General features: G+C 42.9%; 1 long non-coding RNA gene across 1 annotated transcript in view; it reads left to right on the top strand.

Annotated features, from left to right (window-relative positions):
* The window catches only part of LOC100510918 (uncharacterized), a 187,783-nt gene extending 180,360 nt beyond the window's left edge, over nt 1–7,423 (top strand). The window contains 1 exon segment of the long non-coding RNA NR_045041.1: nt 5,619–7,423. This is a non-coding gene — a long non-coding RNA (uncharacterized LOC100510918).

Genomic DNA, 15,193 nt, shown 5'->3' with positions numbered 1-15,193 from the left:
TCCCTGGCCTCACTCAGTGGGTTAAGGATTTGGTGTTGCTACAACCTGCAGTGTAGATCACAGATCCGTTGTTGCCATGGCTGTGACATCAGCTGCAGCTCTGATTCCACCCCTGGCTCAGGAACTTCCATTTGCCACAGGTGCGGCCATAAAAAGAAAAATTAAAAAATTCTGGAAGTCTTTTGCAGAAGTAAAGCAAAGGAAAGACTTACTTTCGTCATCATTTTCTCCTTTCTTTGCTTATTCGCTTTTGCTGCCTTTCCAGCACTTTGTGTGATGTTACGGTGCTTCACAAATGAATTTAAATTTCCGAGTATTGACACAAAGACTTTAGCCAATAATAATAACCACTCACGTTTAGGTGATGACTTTCTACATGCAAGGAATTGCCGAAAGTGCCCTCCTTGTCTTATTTCATCTCATCGAAATAACTATGTGATTTCCATTTTACAGATACGAATAGAAAAGTTTGTGTGGAGTGGGCATCTTGCCCATGGGTAGGATAACTGGTAAGTCACAGCACAGAACGTGAAATCTAGCCGGTCGGTGACCGGACCGTGGGAGATTTTCTATGCTGACGTCTACTGAAATCTGGTGGTAGGGAAAAGAATTAATCTCTCTCAAAATAACAGTCATTCCTGAAGCGGCTCTCCAGCGACATACATGTGTGGGGGGTTATTATGTACCAGGACTACATTGGTGCCCTGGACATGAGACCCAGCCCCTGCCCTCAAGCAGTCATGACCCCAAGAGGTCATGACAGTAGCGTAAGCCAACCCTGCAGCAAATGTCTTTTGAAGTAACATTCATGTGGTCAGCAGAGGGATTTGATATGTGCCTGAAAATCCAGGTAATTCCAGCCACTCGATTCCTTCCCACGCAGTGTGAAGACAGGCCATGGGGTGTTCCCTTGATGACAGCCTCACTATCCTTAAACATTAGCCTTCACTGACGATATCCCACACTCAGATGAAAAGCCCATGGGTTCTAGAATCACGCAGACCTGTCTTCAGGGTTTTGCTGGGTCCCTTAGTAGCTGTGTGACCAGAAGCGATTTACTCAAATTCTCTGAACTTCTGTTTCCTCACCTATAAAAGCAGATGATAACAGATCTCATCTTCTCTGGTGGTTTTAGACCAGGAGTCCACAAGCTTTCTCTTAAAGAGAGAGACATGGACCATATTTTAGGATTTGCTGCTCTTGCAGCCTCTGTTATAACCGCTTAGCTCTGCCATTGTGGTGTAAAGGCAGCCGTAGCCAAAATGTAAATGATTGAGTGGGCTCTGTTCCAGGAGCCCATTATTAGAACAGACGGGCTGGATTTGGCTCACAGGCTGTAGCTTGCTGATCCCTGGTTTAGAGCACTAAATGAGATGTTGAAAGAAAAAATAACCCAACAGGTAAGGGTTTCTGGTATACGGCAGGTACTCAATAATTGTGCATCTTCCTCCTCCTTGCAGTTGACTCCATTCGGGTTTAGATGCACATGATCACCGAATTTTCCTCTTGAGGTGCTCACAGGCCAATTGGGGTGATGAGACATAGAAAATATAGACAGTGGGGAGTTTCCACCATGGCTCAGCAGAAACGAATCTGACTAGCATCCATGAGGACGTAGGATTGATCCCTGGCCTTGCTCAATGGGTTAAGGATCTGGCGTTGCCGTGACCTGTGGTGTGGGTTGCAGATGCGGCTCGGATATGGCATTGCTGTGGCTGTGGCTGTGGCATAGGCTGGTGGCTACAGTGCTGATTCAACCCCTAGCCTGGGAACCTCCATGTGCAGCAGGTACAGCCCTAAAAAGACAAAAAAAAAAAAAAAAAAAAAAAAAAAAAAGAGAGAAAGAAAGAAAATATAGATATAATTTTGCAAATGTCAGTTGTAAGGGGAACAGAATAAAGCATAAAGTTATAGGAATTGACTGAAAGAACTGTTACCATAGGGAAAATGGATGTGGTTAAGTGAGGAAAGAAGAAAGGACTTCCAGGTAGGGAAGCTATTTCTTAAAGCCAATGAACTACGTTGTTCTTATATCATTGTGAGGTCAAAGCGAGTATCTAACAGTGAGGAATCATAAGCTTTTAAAATCTGGCTCCCAGAGCCTGGCAAGTTTAAACTTCTATTTTTTTTTTTTTTTTTTTTTTTAACAGCTGTACCTGCAGCATGTGGAAGTTCCTAGGCTGGGGGTCAAAGAGAGCTGCAGCCGCCAGCCTACACCACAGCCACGGCAACGTGGGATCCCAGCCGCATCTGCAACCTACACCACACTCATGGCAACACCAGACCCTTAACCCGCTGAGTGAGGCCAGGGATCGAACCCACATCCTCACAGATACTATGTCCGGTTCTTAATCTGCTGAGCCATGATAGGAACTCCTAAATTTCTAATTTTTTAAAGGGAGAAAACTCAGACCCAAAGGGACTGAGTGACGAAAAATGACTAAAAATAACTCAGCAAGAAAGTTGCAGAGCCAGGTCTAGAACCCAAGCGTCCTGGCTCCCTGTCCATTACTTCAAGGTCATCTTTGTCTGAGATTCACTTTGGTCCTGGCTGGATTCTCATTCCATCGTGGGACTTTGTGAAAAAGCACTTAAGCCATGACCGCATCAAAGATGCAGGCTGTAGCTTGGGAAGGCCTCCACCATGTGCATCTCTTAACAGCACTTTCAAAGGGCTGGGACAGTGTCAGAAAGTCCTGTTGGAGACTTGGCCTCTTCAGGGGGAGGGGACGCAGATATCCTAAGAGGCCAGGCATAATCCCTTTGCCTGGGGACACCAAGGGGACCCGAGGGCCAGTCCTGAAACCTTCATATTTAAAGCAGTTGTCTGCAGACATAATGCCCTCCGCCTGATCAAAGGGCCGCGCCACACAATCCCCAGGAACCAGAAGGCCGACGAGGGGGGAGGGCCCTTTGTCCTCGAAGGCCTGGAGGCTTGGAATCCGGATGCTTAAGCAGGCTGGGCTGCTGGCCGCACAGGGAGGGGCAGCGGCCCAGCCTGTCCCCCACATTCCTCCCCCTGCCCTCTGCTGGTCCCACACCAAGAAGTGGGCCAGAACTTTGCCCTCGCCTCACCCTCAGTCTCCCATCAGTTTTCTTCAACCGGTTCCTAAAAAGAATTTCCCCAGCCCCATAGGCTTTGCTGGTTCATTGTGCAGTCAGCAAAGGTAAGCGCCCCAATGTAACGTGTTTTTAAGTCTTTCTTCCAGCATGTGCTTCCCTAAACAAACACTGCATGTATCGGTCAGGTCACATTCCTGACCTTGTTGCTTCAGGTGCCTGAAGATGCTGGGCTAACGACAGCCCGGCCCGCACACGGGTTGCTGCTCCCCCTTTCCTCTTGTGGCCCCGGCAGATGGCCTTCCTGGGCCCTTTTTGGTCCTGGCCGCTTCGCAGTGCAGGGCTTTCCCCCTTCAGCCTCTCTTTATCAAAGTGCCTACACGGAAGGCTTACGCTTCAGATTCCTGCTCCTGGTGCCCTTTGCCTGCTCATTATTTAAGGTTTTTTCAGACCCCTGCCTGTCAGGGAACGTCTGCACACTGTGGCTGTTTTCATTTTTGCAAGTCTCCAAACACAGATCGCAGCCTAGGAGATAAGCCTTCAAAAAAGGGTAACGCTCTCCTGTGCACACGCACACCGCACCCCCCCCACACACACAAATACGTTAGAAAAATGTGCACCGGACCCACCCACATTCTTCGAAGCCCAGGATCTGAGTGATGAAAGGGCTCCATGCCCTGCCCTTTGGCCCTGACAGCAACACTGGCCTCCTGCCTGCTCTCCTGCTTTGCAAGGTGTTGGGAAGGGGCTTTATTTTGCTCCCGTCAGTCAAGCACATATGCAGAAAGTAACTTCCAGAGGCCTTTCAACACTGCCGTGGGCTTGCTGAAGGCATTTGTTAGATCTGGTCCAGTTGAAGGGACACTGTCATAGAATAAGGCAGCTCTATCTGACCATAGCTCACACAGGTCTAGGCCATCAGTAACACATTCAGAAGAGGCAGGAAAGGGGACAACAGCCTGGGCCTCTGGGTACAAGGGACACTTGGATTCAGGGAAATTCTCCCTCTGTTTTTTTTTTTTTTTTTTTTTTTTCCCTTAAATTTTAGATCTATTGTAAGCCAAGTTATGTTCACTCTCCAATTCACATGTGGAAGTGCTAAACCCCAGTACCTCATAACGTGACTACATTTGGGGATGGGGTCTTTGAGGAGGTACTTGAGTTAAAATGAGGCCATTAGTGTGGGCCCAGCCCGCTAGGATTGGGATTCTTGTAAGAAGAGGAAACTAGGACAGGGGCACACGCAGAGGGAAAACCATCTGAGGATGCAGGCAGAAGGTGGCCGTCTGCAAGCCAAGAACAGAGGCCTCAGACAAAGCCAACCCTGCTCACCCTTTGATCCCGGACTTCTGGCCTCTGGGACTGTGAGAAAATCAATTTCTGTTGCTTAAGGCACTCAGGCTGCTGTCCTTTGTTACAGCACCCCTAGCAATATTGCTATTCAAGATGGCATTAGTTCGAGATGGACAATGAAATTAACTAGAGGGCCATTTCTGGGCAGTAAGTGGTTCTTCTGTCCCTGTGTGGGTTTCCAGGCATGGGATTCTTGTTTGTTGACAAGCAGTGGATATTCAGTGTGTGTTTACTGGGCACCTAATTCATGCCAGACACTGGGCTAGGCCAACAAACAGAGACTCAAAAGTTAATGGCTCTGTCTAGATTCTAGATGAGATTAGCATCTCAAATTGGCAGCGGATGCATGAGGATGTGGGGTCCCTAAGACAGTCTCCTCCCTAGGGACCTATTGGCTACATCACAACAGAGTTTTCTTCCTTGGTTGCTAGAGTATTTCCTAAAGTGTTAGATGGAACTGTATAAAATTGCTTTTTTATGTAGGTTAAAAAAATTGAACTAGATGCAATGGAACATGCTGAGTTGCATCCTGGAACAGAAAAAGGACATTAGTGAAAAAAAACAAAATACAAAGAAAGGAGTTAATAATAATGTACTAATATTACTTTTGTAGTTTGCCAAATGTGCTTTGCCTATGTAACATATTAACATTAGAGGAAGCTGAGTGAACATATACAGAAATATACAGTGATTTATATAATCTTTGCAACTTTTCTATAAATCTAAAACTTTTCCAAAATAAAAAATTTATTTTCTAAAATGTTCGAATATTGGCAATTTTACATATTCTAAACTAATAAAGTCTGGAGCCCTTGAATATAAAGTAGGCTAATTCAGTCTCCTAATGATACAGTCATAGGATTTATATTTGAAATTTAAGTGTGTTTTACTTATAGAGGTTGTAACATGATTGACTGACTTTTTGTTCCATGGACGCCTGCCCAGTCTAGGTAAGAGAACTAAACGAGCTGACCTTCAAAGAGAGAGAGATTCACGGTCATTACCAAGGGGTAGTATTGAATAAGACTAGCGGACATAGAGAGAGAGGATAAACCCAATTTCTTGAGGACTCTGAGCTGTTGGAATGATTGACTCCCTCTGCCCTTCTTGGACATCGGTGGGCCTCCAGCATGGCCTCATTCAAAGGGAAATGATCACTTTCCACTTCCTTCTTCAACTGAGATCCTTTCTTTCTTCTCCACCAGGTCATAAGAAGACAGAGGACTGTGCGATATCAGTTTTCGGGGAGTCTGGATCTCGTTTAGAGGACAAAGAAGAAAATCCTTCATCAGACCAATATCACATGAGAGACTTGTTTTGTTTGGCTGGCAAGCATCAAATATGTTAAGAACTATTTACCACACATTTAAATTGGGAGGCTTCACAAAAACATCTGGATAGTTGGCTTTTTTTGAACAATCAGGAATTCTAGCAACAGAGACCTATCTATGTTCCTACACGGAAAAGATTCATTGGAGCTGAGTAGCTGCTGTGCCCTCTCAAGGGGCCATAAGCTCTCTGTTTCTCATAGTCCCCACACAGCCCTCTCTGCCCATCTATACTTCTGGCCCAAGAGCTTTAAGCATTTGCATTTAAAACCTAGATCAGTGTTTTTCAGATTATGACCCCCTTATGAGTCATGAAATCAGCTTTAAAAGAAGGAAAAAGGGGAAGGAGGGGAAGGAAGAGAAAGAAGAAGAAGAGGAAGAAATAGAAACTATTGAATATACCACCTGGAGTAAGGGTTAGTATTATTTGATGAAAACTTTGTTTCATTTATGTTTATGTATGCTTGCACTAGGTTACAATATAAAATGCATTTCTTCCTATGAGTTGCAATAAAATGTTTGAAAGCCAAGACTAGTGAAAATTGAAGTAATCCAAATTTTAGTTAAGCATTTAGTTTGCCATATTAGTTTACTTCTTTTGGTTTTATTTCCTCTTAAATTATCTGGGCACGGGGGTGATATTTGTTACATAGCCATAACCACAGAATTCATACAAACTTGACAACATGGGTCCCTTTGAATGCCTATAAGAGATCTATAATAAAGGATTAAAACATCTAATTGAAGTGGGAGAAGAGATTGATCTTCCTGGTATTTCTCAGACTTAGGATCTAAGACCTATGATCCACTAGACTGCATAGTTGTATGGTTTTAAGTTGGATCATATTAAATATTAATTGGATTTATTTACATAGGATTTGGGGTCTTTCTTTTTTTGCTTTTTTTGTTTGTTTGTTTTTATGGCTGCACCTGCAGCATATGGAAGTTCTTGGCTAGGGTTTGAGTCAGAGCAGCAGCTGAAGCCTATGCCACAGCCACAACAACACTGGATCCGAGCCACATCTGTGAGCTATGCTGCAGCTTGCAGCAACACCAGATCCTTAACTCACTGAGTGAGGCCAGAGATGAAACACGCATCCTCATGGACACTATGTCGGGTTCTTTACCTGTTAATCTACAATAAGAACTCCTACATAGGTTTTTTTAAGGCAACTAATACTCTAGGCTAGATTAGAACTTTCAATAGAACTTTCCGTGACGATGAAAAATTCTATATCTGTACTATTCACTCTAGTAACCATTAGCCACATGTGGTTCTTTATTATTTAAAATGTACCAGTGTGACTGAGGACCTTTTTTTTAAATTTTAACTTTAACCAATTTAAATTTAAGTAACCACGCGTAGGTTGTGGCTGCCACATTGGACAGCCTCCCTCCAGATTCTAGAACGAGTATCTTGAAAGAAGGTTGGCTCTATTTCTTCCTTATTTCCCACACGTGAACATCCATTGGCCTGACAGAATCGTCTGATCCAGACACTGCACACCAAAGAGTAAGGCAGGCTAACATTCAGGCTGCTAGGGACAGTTTACTTTTGGGGGCCAGATGTTTGCCAGAGACAAATGATCCAGTGTCTACATGTGGACCCTCTAGGTTCTTATCCTCACTGATTTTTGTTTTTATAAATTAAAAATTACTTGAAGCAAAAAAAAAAAAAAAAAAAAAAAAGGGAGTTCCCAGCATGGCTCAGTGGTTAATGAATCCAACTAGGAACCACGACGTTGCTGGTTCGATCCTTGGCCTCACTCAGTGGGTTAAGTATCCAGCATTGCCTTGGGCTCTGGTGTAGGTCGCAGACATGGCTCGGATCCCGCGTTGCTGTGGCTGTGGTGTAGGCCGGCAGCTACAGCTCCGATTAGACCCCTAGCCTGGTTAGATTAGACCTGAAGCCCTACAAAAGACAAAAAGACAAAAATAAATAAATAAATAAATAGAAAATAAAAATTACTTGAAGCAAATTATGTGGTCTTGAATTATATAGATTAAAAACTAAAAGAACTATTATTTAATAATTTCAATAGTAATAACAAAAGTAACAAAAATAGTAACAAGAACAGCAATCACTTATTAAGTAATTACTATGTACCTGGCATCCTGTATACCTCATCTCATGTAGTTGCGTTAATCCTGTGAGGAGGTATTATCCTATATGAGGAAACTGACGCTCATGAAGGTAAAATAATTTATAAGGTCACACAGATATGAGTGAATGAAGCATAATGTGAATCCAGTTCTGTCTGGCTGCAAACCCCTTACTGTAACTTCTGTAACCCCTTACTGTGTAATCCTACAGGGTACTAATCAGCTGCTTTTTTCATCAGTCCATTATTTCCTTGATAAAAGCCTAGCCAAGGGAGTTCCCCTTGTGGCTCAGTGGCTAACAAACCCGACTTGGATCTGTGAGGACGCGGGTTTGATCCCTGGCCTTGCTCAGTGGGTTAAGGATCTGGCATTGCTGTGAGCTGTGGTGTCGGTCACAGATGTGGCTCGGATCCCGCATTGCTGTGGCTGTGGCTGTGGCGTAGGCCAGCAGCCACAGCTCCAATTTGACCCCTAGCCTGGGAACTTACATGTGCTATGGGTGCAGCCCTAAAAAGCAAAAAAAAAAAAAAAAAAAAAAAAAAAAGCAAAAAAAACAAAAAACACCTTAGCCAAGATGAATTATTAATGGTAGTGCTAAGACCCTCCCTCCTACTATTCTGAGGCATGCACTCTCCACAGCAACCCCTTTATCGTAGATGCTATTTTGGCCACAGTGAAGGAATGGAACTGTATGCTGCCCTGGGACAAGCATTTTTTATTTGGGGGTCCCATTTCCTTTATAATATTGAAAATTATATCTTACTCTGTTAGTATAAAGACAAATATATTAATATTCTGTATTAATATTCTATGTTAAACCATTTTCTTCCCCTTGAAAGTTTTTCTTTGTGGCTTTAAAAGAAATTGAAACATTTTTATGAGCCCTATAGTAGGCAGAATAACAACACCCTAAAAATGTCCACAGCCTAATCCTCAGAACCTGTGAATATGCTACTTATATGGCCAAGGGAACACTGCAGCTGTGATTAAGAATCTTGAGATGGGAATTCCTACCATGGCGTTGTGAGTTAAGAATTGGACTACAGTGGCTCCAGTTGGACGTGCGGGTTCCAGTCCTGGACAGGTGCAGTGGGTTTAAAAGATCCAGCATTTGCCACAGGTGTGGTATAGGTAGCAGCTGCTGCTTGGATTTGATCCCTGGCCCGAGAACGACCATATATTACGGTGCAGGCGTAAAATTTAAAAATAAATAAATAAATGAATAAAAAATAAACAGGAGTTCCTATCATGGCTCAGCAGAAATGAATCTGACTAGCATCCATGAGGACGTGCATGGCTTTGCTCAGCGGGTTAAGGATCTGGTTAAGGTGCAGGTTGCAGACAAGCTTGGATCTAGCATTGCTGTGGCTGTGGTGTAGGCCCACACCTGCAGCTCTGATTTAACCCTTAGCCTGGGAACTTCCATATGCCACGGGTGCAGCCAAAATAATAATAATAATAACAATAAATACAGAATCTCGAGATGGGAAGATTTTCCTGGGCTATTTGAGTAGACCCAGCAGAATCCCAAGGGTCCTAAAAGGGGAGCCAGAGAAGGACATGTGGTGGGAGAAGGAGATGGTCAGAGTAACATATCTTGAGCAAGATTCAACTGGCTTTGAAGGTGGAGGAGACCACAGGTAAGGAACGCAGGCAGCAAGGTGCCTGGCACGACCTGTGCATAACACAGGGAAGACAGAGATCCCGAGAGTTCTTCTCACACTTAAAAGCAGTCACAGGATTCAAAGTGACCATTAAAAGAGACTTCAAGCTAATGACCGGGTGGCTGTTTTCTCTAGAATGCCTGGCACCAGGGAAATTGTTGGCTGGAACTGCCTGCTTTCACCAGAGCTGGTGATTCTGAGGCTTCATGGAACCTACATTTGGGAGACTGTGAGCAGCATCTGGGGCAAGTGCTTGAATGAGAAAAGAAATAGGGACTGAGAGGGGAGAGGGACCGGGAGGAGAAAGTGCACTAACGGGTCACAAGATGCCAACAGAGAGAGAGAGACAGACAGAGACTGCAAACACTGTAAGCAATGTTTACAGAAAAAAGAAAGGGAGGGAAGGAGAGAGAAAAGAAAGGAGAAGGGGGAAAAAAAGCAAAGAAGAACGCCATCTGGAATTTGAAGGGACCCAGGAGGAAATGCCCAGGAAGACGAAAGACAAAAAGCAAACCTGGTCGTGAGCCTCAGAGTCAACTTCCTTTATTTCCATAACTGGCGCTGAGTGCAGAGCTGAACTTCACAGGCCAGAAGCCATCCCTGGGCATCACCCGCAGCCCTACACTGCTGCTGTGGTCCTGGGAGCAGCGGGCATGTGACAAGGGCAGAATGCATCCCCAGAAACCAAGGGGCTCCCACCAGGTCATAAACTGCATTTCTCTGCTCTCTTTACACAAAGCTGCTATGGACATCAAAGTGGCTCCCTGTGACCCACGGTGTTCACTGCTCAAGCTGAGTCCTCTGTTTCAGGCTCAGGCCATCTTCGTAACTGTCAGAATCAGTTATCTTTAAGGGAGTAGGTGCTATGCCCAAATTTGTAGTAATTTCTATGTTTTCCAGGATGTGAGTTTTGTTTAGTTTCATGACACTAGTCATTTGGTTCCAGGTGACCTTTTCACCTCTTAATGTCACTTAATAAAAACACTTATTTATTTAGTCTTTTTAGGGCCGCACCCGTGGCATATGGAGTTTCCCAGGCTAGCGGATAAATTGGAGCTGTAGCCACCGGCCTACACCACAGCCACAGCCACACCAGATCTGAGCCACATCTGCGACCTACACCACAGCTCACGGGCAACGCCGGATCCTTAACCCACTGAGAGAGGCCAGGGATTAAACCTGCATCCTCATGGATGCTAGTCAAATTTTTTTCCTCTGAGCCACTATGAGAACTCCAAGACATTTTTTAAAAAGTAGACATGTGTGTGTGTGTGTGAATATGTATATATTACATACACATATATATATAGAATCTGAATATGTTGAGTATGGAAGCATTTTGCAGTAAACACATACATATGTATACAAACATACATACACCCACATAAAGCTTCCATACCTAATCTCTAGGAAACCAAGAACAAAGCAGGGTGCTTTTCAATAATCCAGAATCCTGCTTTCATTTTTATTTTTATTATTTTAAAGAGCATGTCTCACAATGAGATGCATTTCTCAGCTCTCTAGACAATTCAGTGGACCACACTTAGATGCCCCCCACCCCACCCTGCTTTGTGGGTTTTAATTTTACCCTTTCAGTTGAGTTTTGCACATATAATTATTCATTTCTGTGTGCTCTACCTCAAGAATTTTTTAAACAAATTTTGCCCATGTGGTTTTTAATTGTCCTGCCCAAATTGCATCTGGTACATCAATATCCTCCTGGGTTTGGGTTTTTAGCTTACTCAGTTCTTTCTCTCTTGACTGACACTGGGTGGTCTCTCAGCCTTGTCTGGACTCTTGATATCACGAACAGCTCTGCTTTGTGTTTTTCACACAGTTCACTTTTCCATCTTGGCTTAGGGACTGAGATGTCACTTCTCGTTCGTCTTCTTTTATAATGGCTTGTGATTTTTCAGAGGAGCCATTTCAGCTTTGTCACCTTGAGTATCAAATCTGTTCATAAACACACTAAAAGAAGAAGAAGTTCCATAATGTCTTCAGTCTCATTTTTTAATGTTTTATTTTTTCCATTATAATTGGTTTACAGTGTTCTGTCAATTTTCTACTATACAGCAAAGTGACCCAGTCACTCTCTCTCTCTCTCACACATTATATATATATATAATATATATATACATCCTTTTTCTCACATTATCCTCCATCATGTTCCATCACAAGTGACTAGATATAGTGTCCAGTGCTATTCAGCAGGATCTCATTACTTATCTACTCCAAGTGCAATAATTTGCATTTATTAATCCCAAGCTCCCAGTCCATCCCACTCCCTCCCCTTCTCCCTATTCTCCAAGTCCATGCATTTCTTTTCAATGGAAAGGTTCATTTGTGCCATATATTAGAGTCCAGATATAAGTGATATCTATGGTATTTGTTTTTCTTTCTGACTTACTTCACTTAGTATGAGAGTCTCTAGTTCCATCCATGTTGCTGCAAATGGCATTATTTTGTTCTTTTTATGGCTGAGTGGTATTCCATTGTGTGTATGTACCACATCTTCTTAATTCATTCATCTGTTGATGGACATTTAGATTGTTTCCATGTCTTGACTCTTGTGAATAGTGTTGCAAAGAACATAGGGGTGCATGTACCTTTTTCAAGGAAAGTTTTGTCTGGATATATGTCCAAGAGTGGGATTGCTGGGTCATATGGTAGTTCTATGAGTAGTTTTCTAAGATACCTCCATACTGTTTTCTGTAGTGGTTGTACCAACTTCCATTCCCACCAACAGTGTAGGAGGGTCCCCTTTTCTCCACACTCTTTGCAGCATTTTTTTATTTGTTGACTTGTTAATGATGGCCATTCAGACAGGTGTGAAGTGGTACCTCATAGTAGTTTTGATTTGCATTTCTCTAATAATTAGTGATGTTGAGCACTTTTTCATTTGCCTGTTATTTTTTTAAATACGTCTTCTCCTTCCCTGAAGGTGAAGGATGGAAGAGTTGATATGTTTCAATCTTCTCTTATTTAACAAGTACTTATACTGTACTTACCATATAGAAGGCTCTATGGCTCAGTGCTTGACAAATATGAACTAATTCAATCCCCAGGACAACCTTCTGAGGATGGTGCTGAAATTCATCGTAAAGTGTAGTTGGAGGGATAGTGGCACTGAGAGGTAAGCTACTTGCACAAAATCACATGTCTGGTAAGCAGGAGGGTCCACTTTCAAACCTTGATAATCAGATCTTATATTCAAGCTGTTAATCACTACATTAGGAAAAAAAAAAAAAGAAGGCATGAATTTCTTGTTTTAGGATTTTATGATGAGTCAATTCAGTGTTCCCAAGACTAACCTCAATTTCTGTCTCTGTTTACATTAGACACAAGTGCTTTTCTTTTTCTCAAAATACTTTATGAAAAGTATTACAACTCACAGGAAGTGCGTGCTAAGTACTATAATCCTGCCCAGGTATTCTATTTGCATCTTTCCCTTTTTAAGTCATATGGGCTGGGTCCATTGTTCTGGGAAGTCTGATGGCATCTGTGCTTCTTTTCACCATGTTATGCCTATCATTTCCCTTTTGTAGCTTTTCGAGAGTTTTTTTTATCAACACACAAGGCCTGATTTATGTTTTGAGAACCACACCCTTTCAACAAAGCACACACAGATGCCATATATAAATGAAAGGTGACCTTTATCCATGAAAAGAATTTGATGAATCGCAGGAAGTCATATACTGTGCAGGGTGGGGGTGGGGGGGTTGTGCATAGTCATTTGATCTTTCTTTCTTCTTTTTTTTTTTTAATGTAAATCACTTCTCATGAAGACAAATCTGAGTCTAATGAGGGTCTTTAAGTGGAGACTACAAAGACCCCCAGCCTATTAGAGAATAATTCCACTTGTGCTGGGCTCTGATTTACTGCTACTGATGGGGTGTGCATATTGCAGAGGCAGAAAAGAGTTTGAGGGCTGTTGGAGGGGATGATTAAAAGCATTTATATTTGTCAATGAATATTTCTAGGTCACTGAATATGGACTGCCCTCTCCATAGCAATGTTTTCAAACTATAGGCTGTAATATCAGTATTAAAAGAAATGGAAAAAAACCCTAAAAAGTAGAGGAGAAGAGAAAACATCAGAATGCAAGACAGAGTAACAACAGAGTTTGGTGAAACTTTTCTAAATACATATGTACACAGAATGTGTATACTAAGCTGCCATGTAAAACATGTTTCGTACTGTGTGTATAATCTTCACAAATTTTTTGAAAAATACTGCTCTATAGGATGGAAGCAACCAGAGGCATTTTCTCTACCTTCTGAGAATGTAAATGACAGGGCAAAATAACAATTCTTGAGGTTCCAAAGATGTTAGGGGAATTCAATAGAGTGATTCTACAGGGAGTATTAAGAGGGGTTGATTGTACTAGAAGTAGGTTCTACTCTTGTCAGTGAGAATGCAATTCTGAGGTGAAGTTAAGGAAGAATTCTGAAGAGGGAGGTTGGGGCCCAAGGAGATATGAAGCATGGTTGTCCCAGCCTTACAGGCTGGGAGAAAACCACCCAAGATGCAAATGGTTGATAAAGGTGGATCGTGAAAACGTTCTCCTGGTAGGAGTGAAGGAGCAAAATTCAGGAGAGAACGGGGTGGAGGATGGATCTAGAAAGATGCCTGTTGGCCAAAACTGAACTGTAGATGCTTTGAATGGCCTGGTATTTGGAAAATTAAAATGTTTCAACAGGTGTTCCCGTGGCTCAGCAGTTAGCAAACCCAACTAGCATCCATAAGGACATGGGTTTGCTCCTTGGCCTCGCTCAGTGGGTTAAAGACCCAGCATTGCCCTGAGCTGTGGTGTAGGTCTCAGATCCTGTGTTGCTGTGGCTGTGGTGTAGGCCGGTGGCTACACCTGCGATTGGACCCCTAGCCTGGGAACCTCCATGTGCTGTGGGTGCAGTCCTACAAAGACAAAAAGACAAAAAAAAAAAAAAAAGTTTGAACAAAAATTGGGATTTCCAGTCTCTCTCTCTAAAAAACATCAGAGGACCTGGAACCTCTGGGTCTGCACTTAAGCATGGCAGCAATGGGTTGGCACCCATGAGCAGGGGCTCCCTAGGTGCTGTCCCACAGGAGAGCCATTAGCACTTCTGGCTCTTAAATTAAAATTAAATGCCAAGTTCAGCTTCTCAGTTACAGTAGCCACCTTTCAGGTGTTCCGTGTTCACAAGCTACACGCAGCTGGTGTCTGCCATATTGGACAGCACAGGCATAGACCATTTTATCATCACAAAAGGTTCTATGGGACTATGTTGCTTTTAGACCCTGTGTCCCCACTAGTCACTGCTTCCTCCCCCTGGATAGGTCCCTCTCCTTTCTGGTATCTGCCTTATGCTTCAGGTACTTCTATTTGCAACTCCCATAACACAATATTTCTATTAGGTTAGCTGGAAATTCTGTGAGTAAATTATGGGAATTGGTGTGGTCAGTGGACCACAGACTCCTTGAAGTACCTTGAATTGAGTGTGTGTGAGTGTGTGTATGTGTGTGTGTGTTCTTTTCAAAAGAAGGAATGACATGAGATTTAGAGAGATTGCAGAGATGTAAATGGCGTCTTATAAAGTTATTAGAATAGAAGAAGTATGGATTTCAGTTAGAGTTCTTCATTACAGGAAAAACGAGAGAAAACTAAACCTAATTTTCTGTCATCTGCAGGGATGGCTACCCAATGGG

Source organism: Sus scrofa, chromosome 8 (genome assembly GCF_000003025.6).
Source record: "Sus scrofa isolate TJ Tabasco breed Duroc chromosome 8, Sscrofa11.1, whole genome shotgun sequence".
Taxonomy (NCBI): domain Eukaryota; kingdom Metazoa; phylum Chordata; class Mammalia; order Artiodactyla; family Suidae; genus Sus; species Sus scrofa.
Note: the sequence above shows the minus strand (reverse complement) of the source record. Positions and strands in the feature narration are given on the sequence as shown.